We start from the raw sequence: 19,756 nt of genomic DNA, 5'->3' as shown, positions 1-19,756 counted from the left end.
ATTTCTGATGATTTTGAAAATATCATACGATATTTTCAATCGTCCGAAGCCCGATTCACATCCCTACTATGGATCTGTGGACAGCTACTCCAATGTCTGCTAAACTTTTCACCAGCTCATTTGCAGTGATTTGTGGGTTCTGTTTTGCAGACCTGTCCAGTTGTCATGCAGTTGTATCAGAGATTTTTCTTGGACTTCCAGATCTTACCTTCTTAACAATGTTTCTGACAGTTGATATTGCTAACTGGAAACAATTTTTTTAAGCCTTCCTTCTTTTATAAGCATAAATAATCTTCATTTTAAAATGCTCAGACAACTATGGATGTTGAAAACAGAATGATAATTGCAACCTGCGTGGTTAGCAAGGTTTTCAATGTAGAATTGTCTTCACCAAACTGAAAGCCTAAAGAGTCAATCAACATTTTGGTCTTTATTAACAACTTTTTATAAAAATGAATAATACATCAACTGGAAGGGTGTCCAAACTTTTGCATATGCCATATTCACTTTTTCATTATTTTCAATCTGTTAAAAACAACAAAGAATAATTTTATATTAAAAACTGCAGAAAGCTCTCATTTTTAACTTTGAAAAATATAGAGATTGTGTCATCTTCTGTTTGCTCAGAGATTCATTGAATCATACAGTTTGACAGGAGGGCCTAGATTTTAGAAAGAAAGTTATAACTTTCCAGGTAGCTGAGTTAGTGGAGGAGTAGGAGTTAAAATTGGTTTGTAGTTGTGGTTGCTTAGTAGAACATTTAAGATATGAAAGATGAGAGAGCTTAGGAGGGCTTCAGCAGTTGTTAGGGTGGAGTTAAATGGGTGGTTGGAGAGGTAAAAGGAGATGGTGTTTATGTTGTTGTGTTTGTTTATAAGGTGGTTTTCAGAGGTGGTTTGTGGGGGTGTGATGTGAAGTAAGGGGTTCTGTTTGGTTAGAATGTTTTAACTGTAATTTTTTTTATACATTTTGAAATATGTGTTTGATATTGTATGGAGATTTGGGCAGGCTTGTCCCTAGAATAGAGGTATTCAAATATTAAATGAAATAGAAATCTATGACACAAGCCTACATATCTATTATATATATCATACGCTCATTATTTTAAAGAGTTCTGCTCTTTAGATACAGTATCTCTCTCTCTCTCTCTCTCTCTCTCTCTATATATATATATATATATATATATATATATATCTTTACTGAGCGTAGCCCAAATGAAATGCATCAAGAGCAGGGCAAAGTTTCATTAAGAACATGAGCAGATACAGGAAACAAGGTAGACATAATCTGAATTCACCAAGGTCTTTGGATGCAGAGGGTTTTAATGTGATAGTTATTTCTCTGAAGGCATTATTACGCACCGTTACAAAACCATTTTAGCACATTCAACTAATCACACACATGAGTGACTGACTGACTAACCTGAAGGGCTTGATTTACTAGGCACAGAATGGGAATGAGCTTTAGTGAATCAAGCACTAATTTTGTTAGGACAGTGATGACGTGTCACATCAGGAGCACTGGAACTAAAGGTGCTAGGAATGCAGCAGCACCGCCCCTGAAAATGCAGGCTTCCATAGTATACAAGTCAAAAAGAATTTTTATAGTGGGATACAGAATACTCTAATTCCCCTGCATTAATAAAATCCTTTTCATATAATAAAGCATTTCACTATAATTGGGGGAGAAAGAAGGGAGAATGGGGAGAGATGAGGAACAGAAGAAAAATGGGAGTTGGTAGCATGCAACATTATTTTTAAAACTAACTCTCCAATTTGTTTTCAGCTGCAAGTATTATTCAGTAACAATCGTATCTTTTTCTGCAGTTAGCCACAACTTAATCGCATGGTGGTTTACTTCTAATTTATAACCAGGAGCACCCAATAATTCAGTTATTCCTAAAAGGGTATTGGGCATTATTGGTTCATATGAATTCCAAGCATTCCCCTCTAGCAGCAAGCAGAAATATTTCATGATTTACCAGCATCTGTACCTTTGAAGGTAAAGTCATTAGTCAAACATACCAAAGTATATGAATCAATATGGGACAGGGCACAAGTGGGCATAAGCTTTATGGGAAAACTTCAATTGCATCAAGGTTAATAAGTCAGCAGATCCACATGGCATTCATGAAAAGGTCCTTTAAGGAACTCAGAGAAGTCCTTGCAAGATCCAATCTATTTAATCTTCAAGGTCGTCCTCAATGTTGGCAAGCTGCCAGAATGACTGGTGTAACGCTCAGGCAGTACTTATAAGAAGAAATCTTAATCAGAGCCACAAAACTACAGACCAGAGAAGCTTTTAACTCCCAGTCTGGGAACGTTGCTAGTGGTAGAAGGGATGGTTAATAATCTTGAAGGACGGGGAAATGTTAGTTCCAATCCACGCCGGGAAGCAGTAGGGCCTGTGAAACCAAGCGTCTCAGTTTCATTAAGGAAGTGAGCAGATATAGGAAACAAGAGAGACATAATCTGAATTCACTAAGGCCTTTGATGCAGAACTACATGAAAGGCGGTTGTACAAGTTAAAGCAAGCAGGGAATGGCAATTCCATTTGCATGACAACTGAATATAGGGCAGCTTTCAGGGAAAAGTAAAACATGGAAACTATTCCAAGTGAAATGAAGCAAGATGTCGTATGCCTTAAGGGACTCTGCCTGATCTCTTCTTATTTAACCTATTCAGAAATGATCCATAAAAGAGGCATGATAATATTTCAACACATTTTTTTTTCTGATGACAACTAAGTTGTGTCAAATTGCAAACATTCAGAATACTATCCTTTTACCATGGGATCTCAGTATACAGTTCTCCCATATGGTTCATTATGAAGCTGATATTCAGAAAAGCAGCAGAAGAATAACTTACATGGCTAAAGTTAGCCTCTTAAGTTAGTAGGGATATTCAGTGAGTTAAACGTTGTTACGTGTCCTGGCTATGGTAGGCCCACGCCCGGGCCTACTCACCCCAGGATCCCAGCGGCTAGCTCTGGGTCGTCTTCGCTCGCGGCGGTAGGCAGCTGTCTCCGTCCCGAGTGCCTGCAGCCTCCTCTGCCGCTTCTGACTCCTGTGTGGCTCCTTCCTGAGCCCGGCGGGCCACCGAGTGACGCCGTCGACCTGCTTCCTCTGGGCACGCGTGCAACTCTCCAATTCTTAAAGGGGCCGCGATGGGAAAATAGCCCGCAGCCCCGGATGATGACATCACTGGGCCTCTGTATAAAAGGCAGGGCCCTGCCACTTGTTCCCTGCCTTGGCAACAGGTCTCCACGATTACTAGTGTGCTCGTTGCCCTCCGTTCCTGGTTCCTGTCATACTTCCTGACTCCATTCCTAGTTCCTGTACTTGTTTGCTCCTTCTTTTTCTCCTCATCCCCTTGGGCTGACTCTCTGGCTTCAACCCTGCTTCATTGGCCTACGCTTGTATTGATCTCTTGACTCTGACTCTTGCTCTACTTCCTCGAACCTTGCTTGTTCGCCACCTGCCCAGACTTCAGCTTGCCTTTCACTACTCTTCAGTTTCCTACGGACTTGGCCTTTTAGACTCTCGCCTTCTATTACCTCGACGCACCCTGTCCTATGCTGTTCCTTTGGCATCCAGGTCTTCGGAACCCCGCCTCATCCGGACCTTCCCTGGTCCTCTGTCTCCTCTGCTGGTCCCTGGTGCACCCTTGCTACCACATACTGGGAGTTGTCACATGGAGGCCAGCCGGCCCCAGTACCCAAGGGCTCAACCTACGGTGAACGAGGGCTGGTATTGGCGAAGCTCCAGTCGGCCTCCGTCTCCTAGCCTGCTCCGCCTCCCGACAGTGGGGACCCATAGGGCATGCCCTGCGGGCAGGGTCAACCCCATCTCAGGCCAAGGGTCCACCACCAGCGTAACAAATGTTCCACTGAATAAACAAATAAAATTATCTATGCAACTTTTCCCAAATAATTTTAAAGCCAACCTGCCTATGTTTGAATAGAGCCGGTTAAGTTTAACACTCCCAGTGGCTTCCAGCGATGCTTTGACATCAGCACTGAAAGTGCATGTAACCAGTGTTGCTGTCAGAATAATTCTGCAGCAATGTTGGTAGTTTATGCTACTAGCAGTGCTGTCAAAGCAACGCTGGAAGAGATACAACTGTACAGTAATCTTGGCAGCCCTGGGGGTGTTTGAGGGTCCCTGGTGGGGCAGAAGGGTTCAGATCAGTATTGTAGGAGGGGTGGATGGGAGAGGGTGGGATTGAGGAAGGAACTTAAGAGGCCAATATATATTAAGAAAATGTGTGTGGGGGGGGGTGGGGGGGACTGGGGCTACTCCTCCCTGACCCCAAGCAACTTTGAGTGGCTTGGGGTCAGGGAGGATCAGACACAATACCTGACATTAGCTTAACACATTTACCTGCCGATTTATCAAAATGCTATAAATATAGTGGAAATAGCGCTCACGATAAAACAAAAAAAGGGGGGGGCATGGTTAGGCTAATTTCCCTGCTCCCACATCGGTAATTTCAGCAAGGTATGATAAATGGAGGACAGAGAGAGAGAGAAAACAATATGTCATTCTACTATTTATCAAGAATTAACAACAATCTACAAAGATTAAATGGCAATCACCCTCAACTTGCAATTACCAAATTACAATGTATGAGGGAAACTGTAAAATACAGTGTTAAATTCTTAGTTAATTATTAAGGTATCAGAGTATTCAGTGCTGCAATCTCCTGGGCTCTTGCCCACAAAGGGCTACAACCCATCTCATATACGCGCACATATTGTAACGTCATTTACTTCATCCTGTTTACTATATTTTTTGTTTTTACTTCATAAGTGAAATCTATTCTAAATATTACCCTTTAAAATACCCTTAAGTGAATTCTCTCAGTATTTTAATATGACTTATCTCTTTTCTTTTTAACTATCATCTCTGATGTTGCCTTCTACGTTGCTGCTTCTTATTACTGTCAATGTTGGGCAGGCAACGTTTCGGCGTGCAGTTCATGCCTGCTTCAGGGGACTTGTCGTTGTTCCTAAAAATACAGAGCACTTTGGTTACCTTACCTCATCAATCTTAGAGAAAATTTAAATTTTAAAACTGGCTACTTACAAAGGACTTACTTTGTAGCTGATCCTAGCTTAGCCCAGCAACTCACACATATTCAAAAAAATGGCACTCAGACGCTTATGCTCATTTTTACCGGAAGTCAGATATTTATACACTTCTCAAGGCTAGCGAACTAGCCAATCCGAACACTCTTACATATAAACGGACCAATCTATTTCTTTATTGAGCCCTGCAGGAGAGACCGTATTCAATTTAAAGATCCATATTTGCTCACGTTGCAGAAGCCTCTGATTTATATTGCCTCCCCGTTCGTGCTGCTCTACAACTTCCAAAACTGTACAAAATAGACTCTCAAAAGAATGTGCTTGTTCTATACAGTGTTGAACTAATGGCGCTTCTATCTTACTCCGTTTCAGCGCACTCTTACACTCAATCAAGCGCGTCTTCAATTTCCTTGTAGTTTTCCCTATATATATAAGTCCACATGGGCACCATATTGTGTAAACTATATTTTCTGACATACAGGAAGTTTTTACAATTGGCTTATATCTCCTCAATTTACTTAAAGGGATATTTATATTGGAATGTGCTTGAGGGCACATAACACAAGATTTACATGGAAAATGACCCACTACTTCTGCCGATCATTCTTTTCTTTCTTTAAAAAATGAATGCACAACCTGATCTTTTATGTTAATACCCCATTTAAATGCTATTAGGGGTTGTTCCTTAAACACTGCATAAACTTGCAACACATTCAGATATTTTCTAATACTTTGGACCACTTCATGAGCTCCTATAGAAAAAGGCAGAACACACGTTACCTTACTTGACTGCTCTTTTTGCTTTGGTATTAGTAGCAGCTCCCTATGATTTCATCTGGTATGTTTACTAGCCTTTTGTACTACATTCTCAGGATACCCTCTTTCAATAAATTTCTGACTCATTTCTCTAGCTTTTAATTTATACTCAGATGTCGTCGAGCATAATTTTCTTAGGCGTAAAAATTGGCCAAAATGAATACTGTTTCTTAAATTTTGCAGATGGCAACTGGTGTAATTCAACACTGTATTTCTATCTGTTGATTTTTGATAAATCGTGAAGAAAAGCTTACCTGCAATGATTGAAATCTGGATATCCAAGAATGAAATTGTTGTTTACCCAAATATGTGAGTAAACTGTAATGTCGAATCACAGGTATTTTGCCAAATGACAAATTCTTGAAATAATTCTTTACTCCCTCGCCATACAATAATGATGTCATCAATAAAACGTCGCCATACTACTATATGTTGCTTATTTATTTATTTATTTATTTATTTAACACTTTTTTATACCGACCTTCATAGTGATAACCATATCGGATCGGTTTACATAGAACAAGGATAACTGAAGCAATAAATAAAGTGAATAACAATAAAGGAGAATAAGGTAAAGTTACATTTAACAAGGAGTAGAAACTTGGAAGCTAAATATAGCTGGAAGAAAAAAGGCAGGAAGTATTGTAACATAATAATGAATTATATGGAGAATTCTTTATCCACTGATCCTCAAAATGGCCAACATATAGGCTACAACTCTCAACAGTGGTTCAACTGGTCAATAACACTTTAACATAATTCTCTAGCCGAACTGCATATGTAGGCCCCTTACTCTAAGGGTCTGTATTTAACCACAGACTCTAATATGGTATAGGGTCACATTGCTTTTAATTACAACAAATTTTTTAATTTTTTTGTCCATTGATAAAATCTTTATGTCCAACGTACTGCTGGAGCACCTAATTCTTAGTCACCAACTTTGGCTCACCATATTGCAAGATACAAGAAGAAATTTAATACTCATCCAGTGATGGTTCCAATCCCGACACGATTGTGTTTCGGACAGAGTCCTGCCTCAGGGGATATACTTCAGTATCTGCACGGCAACCATCCAAGAACATCCTTTGTGATTCAGCTCTTTATTTTTTGGCTTCTATGTTCTTTTTTGTTCTGCGTGGTCTCACTTGAGACGCGCTCGCTCCTGACAACATATAGGCTAGCCACGCTCGGGGCCATTGTGGCCTCCATAGCTATACCACCCACTTGTTGATAAAAGATGTTATCAAATAAGAAAAAATGTTCTTTCAACACTAGCATGGTTAGATCTACTATAAAGGCGACGGGAGGTTGTAATTCTCTCTCACTATTTGTCAATTGGTCTTGGATAACCTCCAAAGCGGCATCTTGGGATATGTTCATATATAGGGATACGATGTCAATCGTTGCCAATGACACACCCTCCAAAGGAGCATCTAATGCTTCTAAAGTTTGGATTAATTCTCCCGAATCACGTATATAGGATGGTAAACTTGGTATTAAAGGTCTCAAAAATATTCACGGAAAATGTCATAATGCCTCTGTATCACCAATTCCTTTTGGCTAATTTTTACGCCTAAGAAAATTATGCTTGACGACATCTGAGTATAAATTAAAGGCTAGAGAAATGAGTCAGAAATTTATTGAGAGAGGGTATAAGAACATAAGAAAATAAGAACATGCCATACTGGGTCAGACCAAGGGCCCATCAACATCCTGTTTCCAACAGTGGCCAATCCAGGCCATAAGAATCTGGCAAGTACCCAAACACTAAGTCTATTCCATTTTACCGCTGCTAGTAATAGCAGTGGCTATTTTCTAAGTCAACTTAATTAATAGCAGGTAATGGATTTCTCCTCCAAGAACTTATCCAATCCTTTTTTAAACACAGCTATACTAACTGCACTAACCACATCCTCTGGCAACAAATTCCAAAGTTTAATTGTGTGTTGAGTAAAAAAGAACTTTCTCCGATTAGTTTTCTGCAAATTTGATTATCTTACTCATCGTATTTCTTTCCAGATCATTTATAAATATATTGAAAATTAAGGGTCCCAATACAGATCCCTGAGGCACTCCACTGCCCACTCCCTTCCACTGAGAAAATTGTCTATTTAATCCTACTCTCTGTTTCCTGTCTTTTACCTTTTAGCCAGTTTGCAATCCAGAAAGTATATCGCCACCTATCCAATGACTTTTTACATTTCCTAGAAGCCTCTTGAGGAACTTTGTCAAATGCCTTCTGAAAATCCAAGTATACTACATCTACCGGTTCACCTTTATCCACATGTTTATTAACGCCTTCAAAAAAGTGAAGCAGATTTGTGAGGCAAGACTTGCCTTGGGTAAAGCCATGCTGACTTTGTTCCATTAAACCATGTCTTTCTATATGTTCTGTGATTTTGATGTTTAGAACACTTTCCACTATTTTTCCTGGCACTGAAGTCAGGCTAACCGGTCTGTAGTTTCCCGGATCACCCCTGGAGCTTTTTTTAAATATTGGGGTTACATTAGCTATCCTCCAGTCTTCAGGTACAATGGATGATTTTAATGATAGGTTACAAATTTTTACTAATAGGTCTGAAATTTCATTTTTTAGTTCCTTCAGAACTCTGGGGTGTATACCATCTGGTCCAGGTGATTTACTACTCTTCAGTTTGTCAATCAGGCCTACCACATCTTCTAGTTTCACCGTGATTTGATTCAGTCCATCTGAATCATTACCTATTTATTTTATTTATTTAAGTTTTTTATACCGACCTTCATAGTAAATTACCATATCGGATCGGTTTACAGTTTAACAAAGGGAAAAAACTAGAGTAACAAATTCACATAAACGAAAGATAACAATAAGTAGGAATAAGTCAAAGTTACAATCAACAGGGGGAGAGAACTTGGAAGCTTGCAACAAGCTGGAAAGAAGAAAGGCCGGTAAAAGTATTTTTACCATAGAGTTAAAAACTTAAGAACGGTGCTTTAACCTGAAAGTCTCAGAGTCCATTTATTTTTTTCTTTGAGAAACGGAGTGCCAGACTGGGTAGGAATGAAGGTCAACTAGTAATTGTCTGGTGGTTCAGGAAAACCTTCTCCAGTACGGGTACCTCCCCAACATCCTCTTCAGTAAACACCGAAGCAAAGAAATAATTTAATCTTTCTGCAATGGCCTTATCTTCTCTAAGTGCCCCTTTAACCCCTCGATCATCTAACGGTCCAACTGACCCCCTCAAAGGCTTTCTGCTTCGAATATATTTAAAAAAGCTTTTACTGTGAGTTTTTGCCTCTACGACCAACTTCTTTTCAAATTCTCTCTTAGCCTATCAAGTTACATTTAACTTGCTAAAGTTTATGCATTATCCTATTTCCTTCTGTTGGATCCTTCTTCCAATTTTTTAATGAAGATCTTTTGGCTAAAATAGCTTCTTTCACCTCCCCTTTTAACCATGCTGGTAATCGTTTTGCCTTCTTTCCACCTTTCTTAATGTGTGGAATACATCAGGACTGTGCTTCTAGAATGGTATTTTTTAACAATGACCACGCCTTTTGCACACTTTTTATTTTATAGCTGCTCCTTTTAGTTTTTTCCTAACAATTTTTCTCATTTTATCAAAGTTTCCCTTTTGAAAGTTTAGCACGAGAGCCGTGGATTTGCATACTGTTCCTCTTCCAGTCATTAATTCAAATTTGATCATATTATGATCACTATTGCCAAGTGGCCCCACCACCGTTACCTCTCTCACCAAATCCTGTGCTCCACTGAGAATTAGATTTAAAATTGCTCCCTTTCTCGTCGGTTCCTGAACCAATTGCTCCATAAAGCTATCATTTATTCCATCCAGGAACGTTATCTCTCTAGCGTGTCCTGAGGATACATTTACCCAGTCCATATTGGGGTAATTGAAGTCTCCCATTATTACCGCATTACCAATTTGGTTAGCTTCCCTAATTTCTCTTAGCATTTCACTGTTCATCTCACCATCTTGACCAGGTGGACTGTAGAACACTCCTATCACCATAGTCTTCCCCGACACACTAGGGATTTCTACCCATAAAGATTCAATTTTTATTTAGTCTCATGCAGAATGTTTATCCTGTGGATTCTATGCCATCCCGGACATAAAGCACCACACCGCCTCCCGGGTGCTCCTCTCTGTCATTGTGATATAATTTGTACCCCGGTACAGCACTGTCCCATTGGTTGTCCTCCTTCCACCATGTCTCTGAGATGCCAATTAAGTCTATGTAATCATTCACTGCTATACATTCTAATTCTCCCATCTTACTTCTTAGACTTCTGGCATTAGCATACAAACATTTCAAAGTTTGTTTTTTCTTTGTATTTTCATTCTGCTTTTTAACTGATAGGGATAAGTTAGAATTTTTTAGCTCAGGTGAGTTTTTAGTTACAGGTACTTGGACTAGTTTTCTTATTATTGGAACCTCACTGTCGGGATGCCCTAATTCTAATGCATCATTAGTATCCTTTGAAGATACCTCTCTCCGAACCATGTGGTGCTAAGTGACTGTCGGCTTTCCCATTTGTTCTAGTTTAAAAGCTGCTCTATCTCCTTTTTAAAGGCTAGCGCCAGCAGTCTGGTTCCACCCTGGTTAAGGTGGAGCCCATCCCTTCAGAAGAGACTCCCCATTCCCCAAAAGGTTCCCCAGTTCCTAACAAAACTGAATCCCTCTTCCTTGCACCATCGTCTCATCCACGCATTGAGACTCCGGAGCTCTGCCTGCCTCTGGTGACCTGCGCGTGGAACAGGGAGCATTTCAGAGAATGCTACCCTGGAGGTTCTGGATTTAATCTTTCTACCTAAGAGCCTAAATTTGGCTTCTAGAACCTCCCTCCCACATTTTCCTATGTCATTGGTGCCCACATGTACTACGCGACAGCCGACTCCTCCCCCAGCACTGTCTAAAATCTTATCCTGAGAATGTAGTACAAAAGGCTAGAAAACGTGCCAGATGAAATCATAGGGAACTGCTATTAATACCAAAGTAAAAAGAGCAGTCAAGTAAGGTAACGTGTGTTCTGCCTTTTTCTATAGGAGCTCATGAAGTGGTCCAAAGTATTAAAAAACATTGGAATGTGTTGCAAGTTTATGCAGTGTTTAAGGAACAACCCCTAATAGCTTTTAAACAGGGTACTAATATAAAAGATCAGGTTGTGCATTCATTTTTTAAAGAAAGAAAAGAATGATCGGCAGAAGTAGTGGGTCGTTTTCCATGTAAATCTTGTGTTATGTGCCCTCAAGCACATTCCAATATAAATATCCCTTTAAGTAAATTGAGGAGATATAAGCCTATTGTAAAAACTTCCTGCATGTCAGAAAATATCGTTTACGCAATATGGTGCCCATGTAGACTTATATATATAGGGAAAACTACAAGGAAATTGAAGACGCGCTTGATTGAGCGTAAGAGTGCGCTGAAACGGAGTAAGATAGAAGCGCCATTAGTTCAACACTGTATAGAACAAGCACATTCTTTTGAGAGTCTATTTTGTACAGTTTTGGAAGTTGTAGAGCAGGACGAACGGGGAGGCAATATAAATCAGAGGCTTCTGCAACATGAGCAAAGATGGATCTTTAAATTGAACATGGTCTCTCCTGCGGGGCTCAATGAAGAAGTAGATTGGTCCGTTTATATGTAAGAGTGTTTGGATTGGCTAGTTCGCTAGCCTTGAGAAGTGTATAAATATCTGACTTCCGGTAAAAATGAGCATAAGCGTCTGAGCGCCATTTTTTTGAATATGTGTGAGTTGCTGGGTTAAGCTAGGATCAGCTACAGAGTAAGTCCTATGTAAGTAGCCAGTTTTAAAATTTAAATGTTCTTTAAGATTGATGAGGTAAGGTAACCAAAGTGCTCTGTATTTTTAGGAACAACGACAAGTCCCCTGAAGCAGGCATGAACTGCACGCCGAAACGTTGCCTGCCCAACATTGACAATAATAAGAAGCAGCAACGTAGAAGGCAACATCAGAGATGATAGTTAAAAAGAAAAGAGATAAGTCATATTAAAATACTGAGAGAATTCACTTAAGGGTATTTTAAAGGGTAATATTTAGAATAGATTTCACTTATGAAGTAAAAACAAAAAATATACTAAACAGGATGAAGTAAATGACGTTATAATAAGTGCGCTTATATGAGACGGGTTGTAGTCCTTTGTGGGCAAGAGCCCAGGAGATTGCAGCACTGAACACTCTGATACCTTAATAATTAACTAAGAATTTAACACAGTATTTTACAGTTTCCCTCATACATTGAAAACAGTTTTTGTTCATTCTACTATTTATACCATTGTAAGAAGGTGCACTTTTAACTTGAAGTGGGATAGGTCTGGGGGGGCGGGGGGTTACATACGCAATAGGTGGTATAAACACAGTGCACATCACTGAAGATTTTCTGTCATTTCAATTGATGAAAGGTATAAGAGGAGTTGATTTGTACAATGCACTCTTGTACCTCTCATCAATTGAAATAACAGAAAATCTTCAGTGATGTGCACTGTGCTGTTCGACCCTCCTACCTTGTATGTAACCCCCCCCCCCCCACAAACCTCACTTCGAGTTAAAAGTGCACCCTCTCACAGTGGTATATATAGTAGAGTGACAACTTGTTCTCTACAGAGTACCTCTCTCTCTGCCCCCTTTTTGAACACACATTACTCTATCACATTTGACGTTAGGAACTGGACATTACCATTAACTCCACCCAAACTCCTCCCACTTGCATAATAAACGACGTATTTGCATGCATTAAGCTATTTATCGCGTGCAGTAGAACCTTAATGCGAAATAAATGACCCTGTTAGTGCCATGGTGGGTGAGGAATTGGGCCTGTAAGCCCAGAAACCTTTTCTTTTAAATTTCTTTTTCAGCACTTAACCAGTTATACAATTTGAATACAACCAATTAAGGAAAAGTTATCCAGATAAACATACCCGGATAACTTTAACCCTCCTCTGAAGCAAATCCAGACAGTCACATAACTTATTCAGCTCTGAAATATAGCAGAGTTAGCTGGATAAATTATTTGACTACCTTAACTCCATCCTAGAATGCCCCTCCCCCTCCCCCACACACACAAACACCTCCAATTTATCCAGTCATTAACCGGAAAAAAGTATTCAAACCTCAGAGTTTATTTAGCTAACACAAAAGTTATCCCGACAAACCCCTTTCAATGTTTATGATAATACAGAGAATGTACAACATTCGATATGCTAACATAGTGAATACACTAGACCAAATGTATTAACTTGGAACTAAGTTAACCAGCACTAAAATTTCAGATAGCACAGTTTCTTTTCACCAGTCATCCACGCAGAAGAACAAGAAGCTCGTTGTTCTAAATTGTGAGGTGGAAGAGTAGAAAAGGGAGTATAGTATAGAGTAATGCACATTCATATGGAGGCAGGGGGTTATATGTGTAACTTACTGTCATTTAAAGAAGTCACCCATCACAAGACATCAGGGCCATAATATAGAGCCCGATACTGAAAATAAACTTAGCCAGATATATAGAACTTATCTGGGTGAGTGGCGGCCGCTGAATATCTAGATATGTTCAGCACTCACCACTTAGCTGGATAAACTACATATCTGCCTAAGTACATAGCTGGATAGTCAGTGGGCAGGCAGTAGGTGGATTCGGACAGGTTTAACTTAGATGAATATAGCTTATCCGGCTAAGTTATATTCGTGTCGCTGAATATCCTATGTAACTTAGCCGAATAAGTTATATCCCCTAAGTTACATACCTGGATATCATTGAATATTGGGCCCATACTAGCCAAGATATATAGCTAGATAGCTTTAGGACAGTCAAGAAGCAGTCCTAAAGTTTCCCAGATAAACTTATCTGGCTAACTTTAAAATAGCTCGTGTACTCAGTGGTGCACCCACTTTATATCTTTTCTAAGTTAGCCAGATAATCTTATCAGGTTAAGGTTACCAGCTGGCCAGCGTTAGCTGTATAATACAGACCTTATAATGTATGAGCAAAGCACTCTACTGAAATGAGCTCTAAGTAAAAATGATGCATTTTATAATACTTTAGTGTAGTAGGTTTCTTCAAATTGTATATTACTAAAAATCTAGTAGTCTGAAGACGTTAAACCAATTCTGCCATGGTCACCGGGTCTGTCATTATAGGCTACTGAAGAATGGTTAGTTAAATCTCCCGAGGAAATAAAAAACTCAGTCAAGCACAGCAACAGCCAATTTTGGAGTGATTACTGCTATCATATGATTTCTCACACATAAGTACGCAGACAGCATTCTTTCAAATTCAGCACAGTCGATTTTCAAGTCAGTTTTACCGACATGATCCCCTCGGGTTTGTAACATTTTTACAGTGTTATGTCCCCTTGGGAAGAAAAATGTATTATTAAAGAAAGTCACTGCCTTCTGTGAAAAAAAAAAAGCTTGTTCTGGACTGTGAACTGTAGGTCCTATCAAGAGCCTGCTTTTTCAGCCCTGGCCTCTTGAGGCAGCCCAGCAGGCCAGAGCAATGCCCAAAGATCACCTCCAGTACTGTGTCTGAAATGCAGAGGAAAGTTAGGGTTATTTTTATCTCTATTAGATATGCAATAGCACTGTAGGCTCACAGGGGAGTACTCCTAGCAAAGCGATGCTCATAAGTATGGTAGTGGCATGCATGCCAATTCATTCAGTCATTTACAGGAAGGCAGAAGCTGGACTAAAATATGAGCTCCCTGCATTTTTAAGTGAATTTTCTGTCAATTGAAGAGCCATAACAATTATAAAAGCTGGAGTGGAGGGGGGGGGGGGGGGGGGGGAATTATGAAAAGCTAAATACTGTGTGTGTTGATGTTTTTTTTCTTTCAGGAGAATGCCAGCAGTGCTACACAAGGTGAGTGGAAGAAACAAAGGTTCTGCTATGAAGTCAGATATTTCATTAAAGGAGCAGGTTTGTAGTCTCTGCATCACACATTGTGTCCCTGAAAAGTCACATCTCAAATAAAGGCCTCTCTTTTATTGCTACTTCTAAGTATGATGCTTTTTCCAACCCCTATGGAATTTTTTTTTTCCAACCCCTATGGAATTATCAACATTTTTTTTAAAGGATTAGGAAGGAGGAATAGCCTAGTGGTTAGAGCAGTGGGCTATGAACCAGGAGACCAGCGTTTGAGTCCTGCTGTTGCTCCTCTGGTGATAGAGAAATACCTACAGTGCCTGAATGTAAACCGATGTGATATCTCAGATTGAATGTTGGTATATAAAAATGATAAGTATATTATTGATTCTTTTTTCAGTGGGCAGATGGATAGGCAAGATAGGTCACCTTTATACAGACCTTCAGATCCTCCTAACCCTCTTATAATTGCCTCTGAGAACCCGTGTCGAATGATTTACAGCAGTTAAGAGTCGGTTCAGGAGAGGGGGAGACACAGTTTAACAAAAGGTAAGTTTCAAACTATTAGAGTGTAATAGGAAGATGCCTCCCTCATAGTTAAACCAGCTGATAAAGGAGAAGGTGTAACTATCTTAGTGCAAGCACAATACGATCAGAAGGCTGTCAACTGAATAATTCATCTTTTTATCAAGTACTATCTCAGGACTCCATTAATGTGTTGCAGAGTCAGATTAAGATGATATTAGACCAAGCCGCTGATGATCAGGTGATTACATGTAATGAATACAAGTTTTTGTTTGAACCATATCCTACCACATTTTATTACTGAATTTCAGTCCATATCTGATATTGATCCCTTATGGCTTTTGGTTACGGCGGATAAAACATCATTGTACACAAATATCCCCCAGGTTGGGATTTTACAAATGATTCAATAAGCTATCCAAGAGATTGGTATACCAGAAAATAGGGGGAGATTAATTTATCGATGTTGTGTTCGTGCCCTCACTCCACCCTCTCTACCTCTGAGGCGACTCCCTTCGGGGTCTGATGGACAGATGCTGCCACGGCTTCTCCTCGCCGTTTCTTCCTGGAATCCCCGGGCTGGCCTGAAGCTGCAGATCCACCATGTTCCAGATGACATAGGGCGCGCGCGCGCTCCGAAGTTTGTACCAGCAAGGGCACGAACCTCGGGGGCGTCCCCCCATAGTGACATCATCTTCTTCCAACATAAAAGGTCTTTGCTTACGCTTGCGTATTGAGTTAGCAAGGGGTTTGATTGTGGGGATCATTCCGACCCGCTTCATCCTCCGCTGCTCTGCCTCTTCGAACTTACCAGGGGTACCTGAACCTCGGGGGCCCCGCTCTCTCCTCTTGTTTTCAGATTGCTAAGACAGGATCTGTTACTCGCTCCTCGAGGGCCTACGTCCCTGAACGCTCAGAAGACTCCCTACTGCTTGGAAGCGATCGCAGACATGAACATTGTGAGTTTCTTTTCCAGTCGCATATAGGAACCGGTACTCGCTCCTCGAGGGCCCATGTTCCTAGAACTGAAGACTCTCTTCTGTCTAAGATGCTATCGCAGGTACGGAGATCGTGAGTTATTACAGATTGCAGATAGGAACCGGTACTCGCTCCTCGAGGGCCTATATTCCTAAAACCTTACGAAGTCTCACTTTTATTTCAGAAGCTATTTCATATACAGATATTGTGAGTTCTTATTACAGTCTACCTAGAGACCATTACAGAGATAATTAACTGTGAGTTACCATCGCTCTCTCAGAGCTGTTCCTGGAACCAGGCACTCGCTCCTCAAGGGCTTTACTCTCTCCAGCTACTGAGCTTTATTATAATCTATGTGAGTGTATCATCTACTTCTGGCTATGTATCCAGCATACCCTGTCTACTCACTATCTAGGAGTCTCTCTCTACAGCTCAGCTAACTCGGAGATTGCAGTTCCAGGATCTGAGGGACTTCAGCCCTGCCGGGCACATCAGCTCACTACTGCCACCTCTGGTGGTTTTACTACCTGTCTAATAAAGAACTATCTGGGTCTGTCTCCATACTCCAGCCTAGTTGGTGATCCCTCTCTTGATATCCTCTTAAGGGCGCTGTCATCTACCATCGACCCAAGGATTCACCATTCTACATTAGAGTGCTCATCTCTCACACTTCAAGAGCTGTATACAACAAACTGCTACCTTACAGTCTACCCTCAACTGTTGCTAACATCTTCTTCCTCAGGAACTGTATCATAACCATTTGCTACTTCTTAGCAGGAACCATACAGAGGGCCTACACCTCCCTCCAGGGAGACTCTCGTATATCAAGTTGCCACTCTGTACGAAGATTCATAACAGATTCTATTCCCTCCTCTCTGGAAGAACAGATCTTGATGGTTGCTGACCTCTCCTCTCTGGGGAGCAACTCCATAGCAGCTCCTATTACAGATTGCTACGCAGCAGTCCTAACCTATAGCAGACACTCTAACAGATTGATCATTCCGCATCCTGGCGGGGTAAGCCATAATAGACTGCTAACCCCTCTCTTCTACAGGAGTCAGATTACAACAGATTGCTACTCCGCCCTCCTGGCGGGGAAATCACTAACAGATTGCTAACTCCGCCCCCCTGGTGGGATGATCGACAACAGATTGCTAACTCCCTAGCAGAATCTATAACAGATTGCTAACTCCCTAGCAGAATTGATAACAATCGGCTCACAATATTCACCATTATGCAAAACTATTTTACTTTTCGATCAGTTTTCTACCAGCAAATCAAAGACATATACAGGTAAGCTCCATCAGTAGCTTGTCTTTATGTGTCTTCATTTGAAAACCAGTTTATTTATACATCTAGATTTGCTCCCTGTATTATATATTACATCAATCTTTTCTGGTTTTGGTCTGGACGAAGCAACAAATTGCATGAGTTCAATGAATGAATTAATACTGTGGATAGTAATCTGGAGTTTACGTTTCAAAGTCATCATTCTTCTCTATCATTTTTGGTTATTATGATCCATAAGGAGGGTAACTTCATTGCCACATCATTATTTAGGAAGCCAACAGATAAGCCAATGCTCGTTTACTTACAGGAACAAGATTGCGATAACATATAACACCCATACTTTCATCTCTCCATTGGCTTCCAATACATATCAGAATCTAATGCAAGATAATTACAATTGTCCATATACTACTTCAGAATAACTCCATCCCATGGTTCAATTCCATACTGCGAATCTATAAACCCAGCCGAGTCCTAAGAACTGAGAACAAGAATTTTTTGGAAGACCTTTGATTAAAACAGCATGATTAGGTATTACGAAAGAGCCTTTTCTGTGACCGAGCCCGTATTATAGAACTCCCTCCCTGAGCAGTTATGCTCAATAATATGTAGCAGAACTTTTGAAAAAGCTCTAAACAAAATACATGTTCAAAATAGCTTTTGAAGGTACCTAATAGCATAAGAAAGAAATGTATAACTCATGGCAAGCTTTGATCTTGATATTGATGCTGACTGTATATCATTTTATCATGTTATGTTATTTTCTTATTATGTTTTAACTATATATGTTCACTTGTAATCTGCTACAAACTATTGGAGGCATGCAGACAAGAAATCAATTTTAAATAATAAAATTAAAATATATAAGAATACCTTACTCCATTTGATAGTTTTCATTCCCGCGCATTAAAATAGAATATCCCTTATAGTCAGTTTTTACAATTTTGCTGGTTGTGCTCATCTACATCTGAATACAATACATCTGTGTGAAACGCCCATATAAAAGAGGGGTATATGCTGACAGGCAAAATTTATTACTTAAATTAGATCATATCCCCATTTCTCATGTTGTGTGTTTCATACCTATTTCCACCAGAATGACAGCTATTAAGAAAGTGGTACTGAAACACTGGCCAGTTTGGTAATTGAGTCCTTTTGTACAGAAACTAATTTTTGTGATAAAACACGGATGATCAAATTATCTCATATTCCATCTGAGAGATCCACAAATTCCGCTGAGGGTGGTCAGTTTACGTGTGTGAGATACGCAGTGTGCGCTCATGTGTTGCAAGTGTAGGAATTTTTCAATCCTAATTTGAAGGTACCATGTCTTACCTGGACTTTTCATTTGTAGAACAGCAAGAGTAATATATGCAATTATATGTCCATGTCAGTTGATATACATAAGCCAAATCAAGTGGCACATTAGACTAAGAATTACGGAGTATAAGAGCTGCTTATGGTCTGAAAGAGAAACTGTCCCTTTGGTAGTTCATGTTGCGTCCGTCGGTTTTTGACAGCTTCGCCCTGCTTGTTGCACCCCTATCTCGGCTCCTCCCTCTTACCTGGACAAGATGGCTACCGCAGCATCATCAATCTGATTTCTCTGGCGTCCCTGGACTGGCTATGGTGCAGCCGAACGCCATTGCTCCTCTCAGGAACCTGCTAGGGTGAGCGTGCACACACGCAACCCATGTCTAAGTAAGCCAAGTGGCGCGAACCTCGAGGGCGTTCCCTCATCTGACGTCACGCCAATCTGGGTATATCTACGTCTCAAGATTGCTAGCTCATTGAGTTGGCAAAGGCTCGAATGGTCACGTACTGTTCCTGTCTGCGCTACTCTGCTGCTTCCCTGCTGCCTGCAGGAAGCTCTCCTTCTGCCCTTCAGGGTTTTACTACTAACTTGGGTACCCGCTCCTCGAGGGCCCTCTGTTCCGTTTTCAGATGCAATTCAGGGAACAGGTACTCGCTCCTCGAGGGCCTGCTCTCCCTGCCTCAGTGCCTGTACCTACGTCAACTATCTGGTGGAATCGCATCCATAACAGTTAACACCGAGTGAGTAACATCTCATCTGTCTCATCCACAGTATCCCTTGAGGTGGAACCTCCTGACATCACCAGGGAGAGAAGGGCACCCTCTGCCGAGGTCCCTGAGACTACAACTCACCACTGCCACCTGGT

Source organism: Rhinatrema bivittatum, chromosome 2, assembly GCF_901001135.1.
Source record: "Rhinatrema bivittatum chromosome 2, aRhiBiv1.1, whole genome shotgun sequence".
Classification (NCBI taxonomy): domain Eukaryota; kingdom Metazoa; phylum Chordata; class Amphibia; order Gymnophiona; family Rhinatrematidae; genus Rhinatrema; species Rhinatrema bivittatum.
The sequence above is the reverse complement of the archived record's forward strand: the minus strand, read 5'-3'. Positions refer to the sequence as shown.